Below are 16,127 nucleotides of genomic sequence, written 5' to 3' on the forward strand. Positions count from 1 at the left end.
TTCTTAGCCTTGTAAGTATGCAGCTTTAAACAAAGAGTACACCCAAATTACTCAGTCTAGAAATCAAATACAAAAGGATTCAAAATCTATATGTAACAGTATCAGTGCAGTTGCTGCTATTGCAATGTTCTCTAGTCTAGAAAATCTCCATGCATTCAGAAAATTCTAATTCACTGATCTAGTTAACTCAGGTCACAGTCAAAGCATAATCTGCTAGATGAAGAACTTAGCTTGGTCTTTTTCTAGAGTATATTATCGTATCCTCTTTTTTCCAAACACCTACTTCACAAGTTATGGATCTCATTTTTGTCCTAGTAGAATTTTACTAATGCGAGTCAAAACCCATTGTGGAGAAGCATGCAGCAAGATTATCTGTATTTTCCTTCTAATGGTCACTAAACTTGTATTCAGGCCTCATACAAGTCTGTCATATGTAAGTGATATCTGCAGTAACACCTGACATGGCTGGCTTGTGTCTCTACCCTTCTAGGAAACACTAATGTAGTCTCCCTCATTGTAGAAGACAATTCAAAGCACTGATCTCTACCCTTGCTGGCATCAGGGGTTGCCTGGGAAGCAATCTGATTTAGCACCCAGCTAGCTTTTTCTACGGCAAAAGCTGAGCAAACAGAAACGAGTTACTAGTACCAGACCCTGTTCTGAGAAGAGACCTGCCTCAGAAGTGCTGCCTGGATTATAAAAGACTAGATCAGTTGTATGTTGGAACAGACAGCTCACCCGTGTTGTTGTTCCTTTAATTATTTCTAAAGCCCACGGCATAGCTGCCCCCAGTTCTGTCAAATTTACATGCTGACGCTTCCACCTCTCGTGACCCTTCCCAAACGCCTGGAGCGGTCCCAGTCGTGCCACCAGGGGTCAGGTTGAACCCAGCACGACCAAGCTCGGCTCAGAAGCCTCCTGTGTGCAGCGTGCAGGCTGAGGAGCTGCCCCGGAGTGTCCGCAGGTGCGGCCCACGCTGAGGGCATCCCGCTGAGCCGCGGGTTGGCTCCCGGAGGAGCGCAGCCTGCGGACGCCGTCCCGGGTGCCTGGAGCTTAGGAGGCCGTGCCGGGTGCCTGGAGCTTAGGAGGCCGTGCCGGGTGCCTGGAGCTTAGCAGGCTGTGCCGGGCGCCCGGAGCCAAGGAGGCCGCCTGGAGCTTAGGAGGCCGTGCCGGGTGCCTGGAGCTTAGGAGGCTGTGCCGGGTGCCCGGAGCCGGCCTGTGCTGCTGATGCCATCTACTGGCCACAGCATTCCCCAGCCGCGGCCTGCGGGACAGCCCGCACACACCGCAGCGCGCACCTCGCCGCCTTCTTGCTGTGGAAAGCTGAGGGGCTGGGAAACCATGAGAGAAACCGTGGGGAACGACCAGCAAAGGAGCAAAGTAAGCATATAGAGAGTCCCGCTAGCCCTCCTCCATCTGCCTTGGCAGAAGTCCTGGGAAAGGAAGCTTAGGAGGGAGCGATTGTGTCGCTCCAGCTCAAAGGGCCTTTTAATGTTCCTTCCTTACATACCCAGCATAGATCTACTCACAAGATGCAACTCACTAGAAATTTTCCACGGTGGAAAACAGAGCTTATTCTGAAAAATGAATCTGTGCTGGCACGTTGTATTGCAGCAGCGGTGGGTTGTGGCTCTGGCAATGCTCTTCTCCTGAGACACCGTGTGGGCAGCTGGGTGGCCTTAGTCCTGCAGTGATCCCACAGCAGGTGAGTACGGAACAGGGGCAGGGGACCACTCACTGCTCTCACTGATGTCCAACACTTGGTCACTTTAAGGCGCTCAGAAGTCAAGTGTTTTCTGTGGACTGAGAGAAACCTACAGTACTAGCAAGCATTGTGACTTGGAGTCAGATCTCAGCACAGCAGCTCTCCCAGAAGAGTAGAGAGCCAGAAGAAGAGCGAATTTACAGGGATCAAATCAGTGTGCATGTTAAAGTGCAGTTACTTGCCAATGTAAAATGTAAATTACCAGACAATGGAAGCCCCTCAACAGTGTTGTCAACAATACGCTAAGAAAATTCAAAACATCTAAACTTTCAGTTGTTGAGATTCCATGGTCATGAATGACTTACATTTACCATCAGTTGTACTGAATAAAATTTTAAGATGTGTGGTGAAGAAGAACAGAGGAGTTCCAGAGAAGTGCTACTACTGAGACACATTTAAAAATGGAATTTAATTGCTTTTGAATATGTCTACCCTAAATTCCATTTCGTAACAGTGCTCATGTGGTGATCTCAGTATTTCCAGAAAGTGATATTATATTCTATTAGGGGCACCAGCCTGAGTCGATGACACCACTTTGTTTGGTTTCTGACCTCACCTCCCCATCTCATTTCATGATGTGTGATCTCTTTCGCAAACAGATAATCTCATATCTGAGACAAATAAACTTTTCACAGTGTTGCAGAAAGGGTGTCACAGCTGTAATGGTCTCAGCCAGTACATTTGTTCCGATGAGAGTTTTATCTCTCTATAGCTCTAACCTCACTTTTACCCAAAGAAATCTTTTTAGGAGCCCAGCCTGATCTCTCTGATAGTGCTGGTGCAACCTTGGCTGGACACAAAAAATTACCCCATGAAATTCTAACTCTAATCATGTATATTAGCTCCAAATGTCTTCAGACCTGGTTGTTCAAGATAATGGCTAGTCTCTTACTGTGAACTACAAGATACACCATCTGCTAGACTTAAGCTAAAAATGCCTTGATTAAAGAAATGCTAGCAAAATCCTGTTAGTTAATGAATAATATTGTAATTTAAATTTGTATTGCCTGCAGTTCACTAATTGTGCCCTTCTGTCTTTCTCTCCTTTAAATTAAGATGTTAGCTACATTCTATTACAAATCACTTTATTCTTGCATAGCAGCTCCTTACTTACTATTTTTGTATAGTATAATAATCCCCAAGCTGCCAAGATGTTTCATGTTATTTTTTTCTCAGCCATTTTCCTTTTCACAACCTTCCTTCTTGCTGTAGTCCATCAGCTTAAGCTGACAGAATTATGCATTGGGAGAGGAAATTGAAATGCATTGGGAATAAAAAGAAGCACAGGAAGAAGGAGAGAGCAGAGCTGATTCTCTGACAGACTTCTCTCATGACCTCAGGAGTCCTCCTACTTCCCCTCACGTTGTCATGCTTAACAAAACCGTATTTGAATCGGATCACCCCTTATGGAACTACATTTTTAGATCGTGTTCAGTGGAATTCTGACTGACAGGAGCCTCAGTACATGAGTTTCTGTAACAGGTATACCATACAATTTTTTGCACTGCAAATTCTTCTGATATGATGGTGCATCAAGCAGTTTTTTACTGCATGCCAGTGTAACCATATTTCATAAGTAAAAAGTTTCATAAGTAAAAAGGACTCCAAACATGAATAATGGATGGTTGTAAGTAGGTAAACCAAAGGTTTGTGGAAGTCCCAATAATTTCAACATTATTGGGTATGAAACATGATGCTCATTTAATATGAATCAAAAGCAATGGCAGTAAGCCACCTTACCACAGGAAACAACTCCAAATTCTTACACTTGTATTTGATCATGCCTAGTGACTCTCAGCGTCACTCCAACAAATGTTAAGGTTTACAAATGGCCAAAGTGACACAAAGTGACCTGCCCTGAAAGTGTACTTTTAACAGCTAATTTCATGGAATGGTCAATGGAGGAGAAAGGATCCACACCTCTCAAAATTAATGTATTGGGTGCTTACATTGCAAGGTTCCAAGAATCACCTTCATGCATCATGATTCAATGTACACAAAGGCAAAATGTCTGATGGTTGCTAGACCACTGAGTGGAACTGCTCAGGACAGAACTATCCATCATGGATAGACCTTTTTTTAAATTTTGCTTACAGTCTCAGATGAAATTAACAGCAAAGCAAAGGTCATCAAGTACTTTAAAAGCACTGCTACTTCTGTAGATTGAGGCCCCATCAAAGATAATGCAATAATTTGGTTTTATTTGCTGATCAGAAAACCACTCAATGAAGACGCTCCTTTCACTTTTTGGGAGAAGAGGCATTGATGTTTATTTCTTCATTCCTTTGAACTTAAGCTATTTATAGAGTGATGTCCCTCTCCAGCTAATACCACATACCTTATAAGGAGAATAAGTTCAAATGTGTGATATGAATACCAATTTCAGTATCATGAAATAAGCTATTTCTTTCACTAATAAGATCTTAAAAAAACAAGAAGAGCCAATCTAAAGTTGGCTTAGAAACACACAGATCTGCTAAAACATTTCTGGGTGGACAATGAAAAATAACCGTAAAAATTTGCTTTCGTACAACAGAACAGGACCACAAATATATCTTAGTTTTTAGCTGGGATTCAAAAGAAAATGAAATGTGTTCCATCCCTGCCTTGCAACAGCATTTAGAACCACACAGGCCAACTCCATCTAAATTTGGCTGCAGGGTAAATTCTCAGGTCATCTCTTTAGAGCTCAGTTCTAAAAGATTTGTGAAAAAGAGAGGGCAAAATAATGCTGCCAAATACCAATCTGTTCCTCTAAAAAAGGCTGCGCAAGCATATTATTCAGTGCTTGAGAACTCCTACAGAAATCGTTCTACAGTCTTTAAGAGTGCCACAACAACAGAAAACGAGTCAAACACTCTCCATTCTTAGACAATAATGCAGCCAGAAGCACAAAGACCTGCTGGATCATGTCAAAAGGAGATCAGTTAAGTATCTAGAAAGCATCTAGAGCACAAGTCTTATGAGAATTGGCTGAGGCGGCTGGGAGTATTTAGCCTGGAGAAAAGAAGGCTCGGGGGAGTCCTTATCATTCTCTACAACTGCCCGAGAGTGCAACCAGGTGGGGTTGGCTCTTCTCCCATGAAATTAGCAATAGGACAAGGAGAAATGGCCTCAAGATATGCACTATGGGAGATTCAATTTGAATACTAAGAGAAATCTCTTCACTGAAAGAATAGTTAATCATTGGAACAGTTGGCCCAGGGAAGTGGTGCAGCTACCATTCTTGGAGATATTTGAAAGACATGTAGATTACTGCACTTACAGACATGGTTTAGTGGTGGACTCAGCAGTGTCGGTTTAATGTTTGGACTCGATGATCTTAAAGGTCTTTCCCATCCTAAACAATTCTTAGATTCTATACTTCTGTGAAACTACCCTGCTATTTTTGAAGAAATTTTGGACAGCTCCATGGGTCCCTACTCTGTAACTCATGGACAGTAGTCAGTACAGAGACCTACTGATTTCACAGGGCAACAGAAAAGAAAGAATCTAAAATACACAGCTGAGGAAAAACAGCAACTACAGACAAAACATTAATGAGCTTCAGTGGAGAATATAATGGGGAGAAGAGTTGTCCTCAGTCTTGGCTCTGAACAGGACAGAAATGCGGTTTTTCAGACCGAAGAGTATTCTTCAGCTGTGCTGGACTTCCTGAAGGACCTTAAACTGTCATAGCAAAAATCAGATCATCTCTAGAATGACTGCAAGTCATTAGTGTTGTTTTCTTCTGTCTGTGACCTTCATCATGCTATGAACAAAAGTCTATCAAAACCTCTCTACCATAAACAGCATCTAAAGTCAGGATATCTTTCTGATCTCTCATGTGAGGATGAACTAAATCTATATATGCACAGTCCAAATTATGGTAATATTTATTCCTGAGGACAAAGTAATAAAGTCACGTGGCATAGTACTAAATCCATAATAGAGCCCAAGGAACAAAAACCTGTCTCTGTTCTCTACTCGGTGTGTTACTGAGGTAAATTGATGACTCCTACACAGTAATACAAGTCACCAGTGCAGTCAGCTTATCAGTAATTAGCATTGCACAGACATAAAATAAAAAGATATTTAATTTGTGAGTTTTAAAGCTTCTGCTCACATAGGGACAAATTGTCTCAGTATATGGGGATGTGTGTGATTTATAGAGTCATCTTAGTGCTCAAGGGAGTGGAGACATTCTTAATACTTCACTGAAAGGACATGGAAGTAGCTGCTTGACTGGTCGGGATGGAAGGAACCCCAGATTTAAATTTCCAGATGGCTTGTGAAACTCCCTTTCATATGTTCAGTAGAGATAACACATCAGTATTTGATAACTTCTTATTTCCTGCCTCTTCTTCTGGCTTGCAAGGGAACCTCATATAAATTACTTTCTTAGTGTCATTAGAACTAGGATTAAAAAAAGAGCAGGTATTTGTACTGACTTCTTTCAGAAAATTCTCCCCGGTTTTTGCAATCAGTGTTTCCTGCACCATTTATACAAGCAAATATAGATTCCAGCTTGAAAATCAGATTACATTGATCAACAGTGTCAACAATGCCTATGTCAACAAAGAGGATGTAAATCTAATGAACTAAAATATATAATGAGTATCTTAAAGCTGGGCAATATGCTTGTGTAAAGCAAGCTTTCTGAAGCAGATCTGGCACCAACAAAATAATAAATGGCTGGCACATCCATTTTATTTCAGACATAAATTTTTCAGACATCATCTGAGCAAAACTCTCTCTGCTATCCACAGGCTGACGAACCTGTCACTGTTGGCACCTCCTAGTGAAAATGGCTCTTACAACACGTAAACAGATGCAGAACACAGAGAGATATGAAGAGTAAGAAATTATCATGTTGCAAGAAGTAAAAGGGCTGTGGATCTTTCTGATTAGAAATTATGTCCTTGCCCATTCAGCACATCTATGAATAATAAAAGCAGAGAATCAGATATGCTTAACACCTGTTGCTTGTTTTGAAGCATGCAGTAAAGAAGAGCCCCCAAACTTCCTATGTGCCTGTGCTACCACGTGTCTACATCAAAAGCAGTACCTGGTCTTCTGCAATATTTTACCCACCTCTACAAATGTGAAGACCATGCATACATGACCATCCCACAGTTGCTCACTTTATAACTGGCAGAGAAAAAAGTAACCTTGTTCTGGCCAGGCAATTCTACTATGTTTTAAAAGCATACTGTACATTTGTTTCCCATGCCTTCTTAACTGTTACTTAGTATGAACACTCAACACAGGAACAGAATACAAAAACAGATAACACAGGTTGTATTAAAAATCAAACAGAATGGAGGAGACCTCCAACCTGCAAATGCACAGGTAATTTCCATTTAGTGTTACTATGCTTCAGTACACCAAATCAATACTTCTTTAAAAGGATATATTAGTACTTTTTTTAACTCTATACTCAAGGCTTTCTGGCATATATCCTCCCTCCACTTGCATCCATTTTTTATAAAAATACACAGACAGGAAAGATTAATTTTTCAAATTCTTGGAAAATTCTCATGTTTGGTTAGACATTCCACACATAAGGACAGGCAGCTGCACTGGCAAGTAAGGATCTTCAACTTTGTGACTTGGCCATTAGTGAAACATCTTCAGGTAAGTTTTACAGTGATTTTAAATCACTAGATGGCGATGTAACAAGCAGCTTTACAAGTACTGCATATGCACCCAGGACAGAAAACTGGTTTTGTGCAACGAAAGATAGCTCATTTCAAGTGGAAAAAGTGAGAACAGGTAGAATGTAAGGGGAGAACATTTTCTTTTCTTTCAAGTGAACAGGAATAAAGGCTCAGTTTGGATTAAAAACGTCAGAGGAAGATTTTGAGTTAAAAGACTTCTCCAAAACCTGCATGAAAGGATTCTTTTTAATACAAGTTCTAATTTTGAATGGTTTTATAAGGAGACATTCAGTAATGGAAGAAACACTACCATTGTGTCCCGAAGATTTCCTGAAGCAGACTGTGACACAATGACACTATTCACTGTGTGGCTGCTCTTTGAAATAAATATGCTTTAAAACTATTCTACTTTCCAAAATTCCCTCAGAAAAAAAGAGAAAAAAACAAGATGAAAATCTGAGGCATTTTAACTCAAAAATAAACAATATTTTCCACCTGCCATTGCTAAAATTAGTATCATTGAAGTGATGCTTCATTGAGGTTAATGGGATAACTCATGTGCACTCACTTGTCACTGCCAATAAAGAAGGGTTATATGCTGACTTAAACAGCAAGTATTTGACACCTATAAATTAACGTGGGAAATTACTTCCAAGTATGGGACAGCAGCTGCTGCAGGTCTACATAAAACTGCAGAAACATAAGACTGGGGAAAAAATAAAGAGGAATGTGCAGCCCATTCTGTAGTGAGAGAGGCATATTTGAAACTTATGCCAGACAAAATGCTGCCAGAGACTCAAATAAAAAAATAAATTGTAAGTCCACATAACTGTTGGTATCAGAGAAAGCTCCAAACAATTCAGTGTCTGCAATGAATACTGTGACTTTCCTACTTTCCAAATCTACTGTGGGCTTTTCTGGGCCATCTAAAGAGTGCACATCAGCTAGGTTAGACATGTATCTCTGTCTGCAGAACAGTAGCTCTGGGACATCATATCCCAAAGCAGCAGCTCCATACATTGTGGTACTTCTGGAGCATGGAGAAGCAGCCAAAGTTCCTAAAGGGGAGCTGGAAGGGGAAACTCCCAGGGCTGGATGAAGGGATGAGGGCACATGGTACTGGCAACATCCCTATCACCACAAAGAGAAGTCATATGGGAAGGGCTGCTGCAGAGTGGATGAGATAAAATAAGTTAACACACAAAGCAGCTGACTTCAAGGAAGGAATTCCTGAGATGAAACTTCTCTCCTTTTTGAAAGCTTGACAAAACATTTTTTTCAAAATATTTTGGTTGGGTTTTTTTTAAATTAAATCCGATTGTAATCTGTATGACCAAATCCAAGTGTACTTTCTATAATCTGATTAGTAAGGTCTGTAGAATATGCTCCACTCTTTCAATTTACAACATTCAAAAAGATCTTTGCCTTCAGGATCATCTATAAAGCATGCACCAAGATAAAAAGTTTTCACCGTCTTTGTGATAGTGAATGTTTAAAGCTTCACATAGGAAAAGAAACTTTCATCATTTTGTGTTTTTCAGATGGTTGTTGGTAGAGTGTGAAAAAGAGTTCATGATTTTCTGATCAACTCCATGTTGTCTGAAGACAATCGTCCAGTTATTAATGGTTAGTGCAGCTGAATTGGCAAGGATTTCTCAAAAAGCTTTCTGCTAGGATTCAGCTGGCTACTATATTCCTTTGATCAGAGGGAACAAACAGAAATGCAGAATCTCCTAAGTGCACGTATTTCATGCTTCACAGTCAGAAAGCCTGCAACCTAAGTTAGGTTAGTGGAGCAAACCAAGGTAATTAAAATTTTCTAGTAGCTGAGGCTTCTAAAAGTAAAGGCAACATCCTGTCTGTCTTGTAGTTTTAGTGGATTTGATCTGACAACAAAGAATAACTCTGAAACTATTCACCAGTTAGTCCCACAAATGAGTTAGGATTATGGCATGTTCCTGGAGGTTATGCTAGAAGTTTAAGAATCACTCCCCAGTGCAGTATGGTCAATTGGATACAGATAATGCAAACACAAGTCTGCCCTTTTGGAGCCACACAAAAAAACTGAGAAAATGTCAGTGAAGTACGGAGTTATATGATACAGACTGTCTGCAGTCACTGTGTTTTCATTAACAGAATCTTCTCTACTCCTAAAATAGTATTCCAATAGTACGACAATCTCCCTTTCCTCTAATACTTTGCACACAATTAGACAAGGAGCAGGGCAGCTCTGAAGAAAGGGAGTTAATTGAGGTGAGATCAGAAACATGGCGTTTGCTCCCTAGAGGAATATTTGGGAATAGCCTGTGCAGATATAAAATGGACATTGCTGCCCAATCACACTTTGTAAGGTTTTTTTAAAATATACATATGGGCAGGTGTTTGAAAGTATAACAAAACTGATAAAAAGCAATCCATCTAAGCAGCAAATTTTGGGTGTCCTGGTTCCTCTCATTATCGCCAGGAAGTCATATGTTCTCCATTACTAGAGAATCCAAGTGCCTCATAATTTTCTCATCAGTCTATGAGAGCAGAAGAATTGTTACCTCTGTTTCCAGATTTCTTTGTGACAGAAAAGCTCAAAGGTATTTAAATCTTGGTTCTCATATACACATTAGAATAGAGATATTATCAATTATAGTCCAAAACCTGAATAGTCCTGAGGATCAGAGACAGAGCCCACAGAACCTGTGCACATCATGTGCAAATTCAGGAGCTGGACAAACGAACAAACAAGTCCAAGACCAAAATCACCAACAAACCTGACAGTACTTTGGTCCTTGAGGTTCTGTTTAACAGCCATATTCTGTGAATGCTTGGAGTCCATTGCCAGGACTGATTTCTACTATCTCCTCTTGCTTCCAGCTGAGGTTCACAAGTTTTTTGTGGGATGGTATATATTATATGGGATTCCAGTGTCTTGATACCTTCTTGGATCTGATTTTTTAAATTGCCACCCAGACACTTTCTGAGGAAGTCTTTGTACAAAATAGATGCAATTTTCTCAGAATACAGCCCATGCCTCTCAGTTAAGCATCTTCAGTTTTAGTACAGTTTGAGCTGCCTGACTTTTTCTGTGTCAGAAACAATAATGGAAGACATGGCACCTTTCCAGAAATGTAAAAGTAACAGAAAAGGCAGGCATCTCCCAGACCTCTCCAAAACTAATTTGGAGAGCTCCCAAATTGCTTAAGTAAATTAAGTATTAATCACTTCTCATACAAACTTTTTTTTAGTCTGAATAGGTGGCTCAGACAGGTAATTAGGATTGCAGTTTTTCTCCTGATTTAACCAGATTGCGTACATAGCTATTTACCAAAGAGAGAAAATCCAAGTCTTTACACAGCCTTGTAACTTCTGAAATGGAAAGGAAATGTAAAGGGGAGCAAAACAGGAAATCAACTACACTGATTTAACATGTGGGGATATAATTATTGTGAAAGAAACTAAATTGTCAAAGATCCAACAAGGACATTTTCTTTCCCTGCCAGAGATGAGTGTTGACAAACAGCTCTCATAACACATGCAATGGGATACCTCTTTCAGCTGCAGGTGTACTGAAACAAACCAAAAGGTTGAGATTTAGCTCTAACAGGAAAAATTCTGTTGTCAAGTATTTCTTCCCTAAATCACTAGTCCAAAAACATCAGGACACTTTTCAGACTCAACAAGAAAGAAAGCCATAACCCACATGGGTTTCACTGTGGTTTTCCACACACATTTCTGTTTCTGTTCCTCTATGGGACTCACAGATAGCAAATGCATGGAGGACACGACATACACATAAAGGATTTGCCATGATGGTAGGAAATCCTAGGGACTGGACAAGGCATATGACTTCCAAAAATTGTGAGACTTTGGTATTTGGAATTCAATGCCAAACTAATCACTGAAACCAAAATTTTTAACAACTACAGACCACATGCTACTTATCAGAACTTTTGTGGCTGGACCATCTCTTCCTTATGCATTATACAGAGCAGAATTCAGCCTTCAAATACCCTGATAACCTCTAACAACTTATAGGTAGCCATTAACTTCACCGCCACTTAGGCACACTAAAAAAAGAAACTGCAGGCTTTCAGGTGTTCAGCTTCACATTCAAGTACTGAACAGCTGGAACTGATGTGGCACAAGCATGTAATTGTTAAGTTCCACTACAGTGGACATGCACAATGCAAGAAGGAAAGGATTTGCACACACAGGGAGAAGGTGACTAAATCTCCTTTTCTGCCTAGGTCCTCAGAGTTGGACTTTTGCAGTCCTTAGAAAACATAGTGACACTGATTAACACTTAAATTTTGGTGAGAGCCTTCACCTGTGTGCCACTGGATTGGCATTTCTAGTACTCCTGACCTTCTTTCTTTGTACTAGTTGATAAAAAAGACCCCAACTGTACAGAGAGACCATATATCAAAATAATCCCACTTTCACTTTGCTACCTTGTTAACAAACTCCTGCTATTTGTGTAGTCCAGCAGACTGATGCAAAATCCTGCAATCAGTCATGAACCAAAGCTGGCCAAAACTAATTTGTGGGAAAGGTGATTGTTTCTCTGCACACTTCTACAGCAAGTATAAGTAATCCAGAAGGCTGAGAGTTTGTTAACAAAAGTAATTTAAATGTGCTGTATCCATCACTAGGCAGTATGGTTCCCTACCATTTAGTCAAAGCCATTCCACCAGTAAGTGACAAAAAGTGTGCACAATTGCAGTGTGCACTCCTGTTATCACTTTCCAATTGGTTCTTGAAAGCATTTGTAGTGCCCAGCAGACAGCATTCTTACTAGACCACTGATGATAATTGATCTGATAGGATGCAAATTAGCCAGTTAGTTTTCTCCTGGGTCTAACCTCCAATGTGATTTTCCAGATCCTTTCATACTTCTGGGTCTAACTGGCCTTTTCTAGTTATCTCCTACCACCAGAGCAGGACTAATCAGTGCTTTAATAAAAGAGAGTTCATTAAAGCTGACTAGAATCAAGAACCTTTATTCATTAATTGCTTTGAAATCTATGCAGATTTTCAAGGTGTTTGTATGCACACCAAGAATTATTCCATATTATGCTGCTTGTCCTCTTTAAACGGTGATTTAGGCTATTTACACAGATTATAAACACAGCAATCAAATATACAATTTGAAATGTAGGAAGTTGCATGAATTCCATGTCTGTTTTCTCTAACCACGATGGGATGATTTATGTCACCAAGCAACTGAAGAAATGAAAATTTTGTAATCAAGGGAGGTAGTTTAAACAGTGTTTTGTGAGACTTCAAGCTCACAGTCCTCTCTTTTTCCAATTATCTTATCTCAGTATGGGTAGAATTTACAGACACTGGCAAAAAAAAAAAAAAAAAAAAAGCATGGGAGATTACCCTCATAGGTGATTTTTTTTTTTATTTCATTATTTCAATTTCCTACATTTTCTGTTATAACTTTGGCTCCCAAAGCCTAGTGTATAAACATTAAGGGCAGATGACTAAGGCTAAACATATCAACATGTCAAAAATATCTCCCATTATTTCAGTTTTGTCTCTTCATTATACTCAGTTCTAGTTGCAAGAAACATTACACGTATTTATTTAATTGGAAAATAAAAATTGTTCATTCTTTGATAAGCAATGACTGCAACATTTCTGTAATGGTAAAATCAGTGTTTCAGCAGGCTGCATTCTGGGAGCAATGCCAACAACAGACTGGAGAATCTAGGGTAGCTTTCAGTATCTCTTCACTCCCATATGGAGATACTTCAAAACAGAAACAGAGGTGTGCTATTTATAATCACAGTACAGGCTCAGTGCCCCCCACTGAAGTGACACACAGAACTTGGTCACCAAAGGGAGCACACATACCCCCACTCCTCTGCTGTGTTGCTGTTTTCTGGTTTTATTCAGACATCTGTCAGTGATTATTAGCCACAACAACTGTAATGAGCTAGATATGATTTCTGTTTAAAGAGTGCTAAGAGCAAGTCCATTTTTGGTTCAGATTACATGCACAGGCTTAATGGGTGAAAAGCAGCTGTCATCACCAAGGTTTCTGCGAAGAGCTGTTGACTCTCTTCTCCCAGCAGTGGTACAGACTGGAGTACCTGTCTTAGCAATTTGGGCAACATTTCTCCCAAACAGGACACAAACAGGATATGGCAGGCTCCAGCATTGTTCATCCCCTATCTCCCACCATACCACAGTTTGCTTATGAAGGACATGCATGGCAAATCTGCAGGATCCACCTGCCATAAATATTCCTGTGAAATCCTGGAGGTATTTTCACCTCCTCCAAGAGGCTTGATTTCATAGTTGGTCCCAGAGCGATGAGAAAGCGGCTAGTCTGCTCTATCATCAGAACATAAGGAGGACCAAAAACATGAGGAGGCAGCTTCAAAACTACCTCCAGGCCAGGCCCCCAGCCAGACCATAATGTTTGCGTATGGCAGACACCTCATTGTTGTACCTGTGGCTTTGCCTTTGTTGCTTTGTAGCCTGGTTGAGCAGGGCTTTCCCTTCCAGCTACATGGTTCCTGGTGGCTGGTACTGATGGAGTGCCTCAATTAATTGTATGCCTGTGCACAGCTTGCCTCTGTCCTCTGCTGGCCAGTGGCTGGGAGGTCAGCACACTGCTTCAGCTCAAGCCACTCAAGAGACAAAGCAAACCACATCCTTGTTTTCCAGAAGGCTGCACAGCATAGGAGAGAGTAGGGCCTTTTCACAACACACAGGTTTTGTGCATAGAATTTATCCTCCCACAGTTATGACTTTCCTCCTCATAGTTACAGCTCTTTGAAGCCAGCCTATTTGCTCTGCTAAACCCTGCAGCTCTGCCAATCTGCAGCAGATTTATCAGATACTGCTATTATCATAATGCATTTAAATTTCTTTCACTGAAGTTATAGGGAGAACAGCACTCTTGGGATGAGTTCTCCAAGCTGTGGATAGCTGTGAATATCCAAGCTGTGACAAGAGTCAACTCCAGCAGAGCAACAGAACACTTGAAGGTGCAGTATCTTTTTCTTCAGGAAAACAGCTTTGCTGGTCTAAGGGAAAATCTTTTTGGTGCCTGCCTTAGATGTGCAATGAGCTGCACAGCTGCTGTGCTGTGATAATTCTTCTATGACTGATGATGGCTTAGCTTAAGAGGAAACCCTTCTGAGGAAACATGAGGAAAGCTCAAAAACCATGGGAAAAATAATACAGCCTGAGAATATAAACATGATCTGGACTTCCAAACACTCATAAGAAATTAATAACTGTCAGCTAGCAGGACAATCCCTCCTTAATGTTTCTCCTGCTTGGTCTGAGAGAAGCAAGCATAATAGAACAATAAATTTCCTTTATGATCCTTAAAGATTGGCAAAGGTAGGCTTTCTTAGCAGATTTACAGAATGCTGGAGAGCTTGATATGGAAAGCATTTCCCATTGCACACTTTCAATATGAAGAAAGCCTGATGTCCTCCCTGTTGAAGTCACAAAAGAAATATTTCTCACGGTGTTTCCTATTCAGCTCCCTTGTCACCAGGCCTCTGCAGTCCATCTGGGTCTCTCAGCCCAGGGCTGACAGCAGGTTTGGCTTCAGGGGCCAGATGGTTACAGAATCTGTCAGCAACTCAGGTGTAATTGTCTTTTGCCTTCTGTTGTCAATGCCAGGAAAGTGAGGATTTGGTTCAAAGTCTTCAGAGAGCAGTGGGAACTGTTTCATCAAATCAGTCAAGTTATTTCATGAACTAAAGACCTAAATAGTGTCATTTCCACTTCACCTTCTCAAGAAGAAAGAAAAAAGTAACACCACCAGAAAAACTGGGGAAGGATCTGAAAAATGCTGTTCCAGGGATGAAGAAATGAAAGCTAAGCAGAAAGGGTTACATATGTACATAAAGATATCACTTATTTGTCTTTCCAGGCACCTGGGAAACCTGGATTTGATTATAAGTTCAACAATCCAGCATTCCTTTGCATAAGAAGTTTTCTGAAGCATCAGGCATGAAGCTATGTTGGGTCCCACCGCCAGCAAAATTAGGAAATAGACCAGCCCCATTTCTGTAGAAAATGCTACTCCAAGATGTTCATTTAAATAGAATTTATTCAGCCAGTTGGGCAGATTGGTTCTTTCCAAGTAGATTCAACCAAGTGTAAGTACAAGAAGGCAGGTAAGCTACGAGCTGGGGCCAAAAGCCAGCAGGTGTATCCTATTTTCATCTTTCCCTACCAGAAACATGGGGCTTTAATACCACGAGAGCTCAGCTCAGTTTGGTCCTAAGACAGTCAATAGGAAATACCAGAAAATCAAAAGAGATTCATCTGAATGCTGGCAAACTGAGATAATTGTGCTTCAAAACCTGCTTAAGCCCTTATTTAAGCACAGGACTGTGTTTGTACAAATGCACAACATTTGAACATATGGATAGCCATTTTGAGGTAATGCAACACAATTCCAGCAGCCCCTAAATAAAGCAAGCATTGGAGCCACACAAAAGCTGACAGGGTACCACACCTCCATTTCCTTAAGCACTTCCTCTTAAATAACAAGCAAACACCACCACTATGCTTCCAATGGTTGAAAGAGGAGCTATACTGCCTATTTCTGATGGAGTTTGAATAATTTGTGCTTTTTCAGGAAAGATTTTACCTATATTGACATAGATAAATTTGCATAGAAAGAAAAAGCTGTAGAACCTTCTCAGAGGAGGTGTATATGGTAATGAAATTTAAAGTGTTGCACCAGTATT

The 16,127-nt window shown here is 40.6% G+C and overlaps 1 long non-coding RNA gene across 1 annotated transcript; it reads left to right on the forward strand.

Annotated features, from left to right (window-relative positions):
* Nucleotides 1-1,193: 1,193 nt before the first annotated feature.
* LOC146424651 (uncharacterized) lies at nt 1,194-15,927 on the forward strand. Its single transcript, XR_014846796.1, has 4 exons — nt 1,194-1,380; nt 8,946-9,030; nt 14,292-14,399; nt 15,302-15,927. It is a non-coding gene; the product is annotated as an uncharacterized LOC146424651 (long non-coding RNA).
* The last annotated feature ends 200 nt before the right edge of the window (nt 15,928-16,127 follow it).

This window comes from Lichenostomus cassidix, chromosome Z (genome assembly GCF_008360975.1).
Source record: "Lichenostomus cassidix isolate B80296 chromosome Z, HeHo_3.0, whole genome shotgun sequence".
NCBI lineage: Eukaryota > Metazoa > Chordata > Aves > Passeriformes > Meliphagidae > Lichenostomus > Lichenostomus cassidix.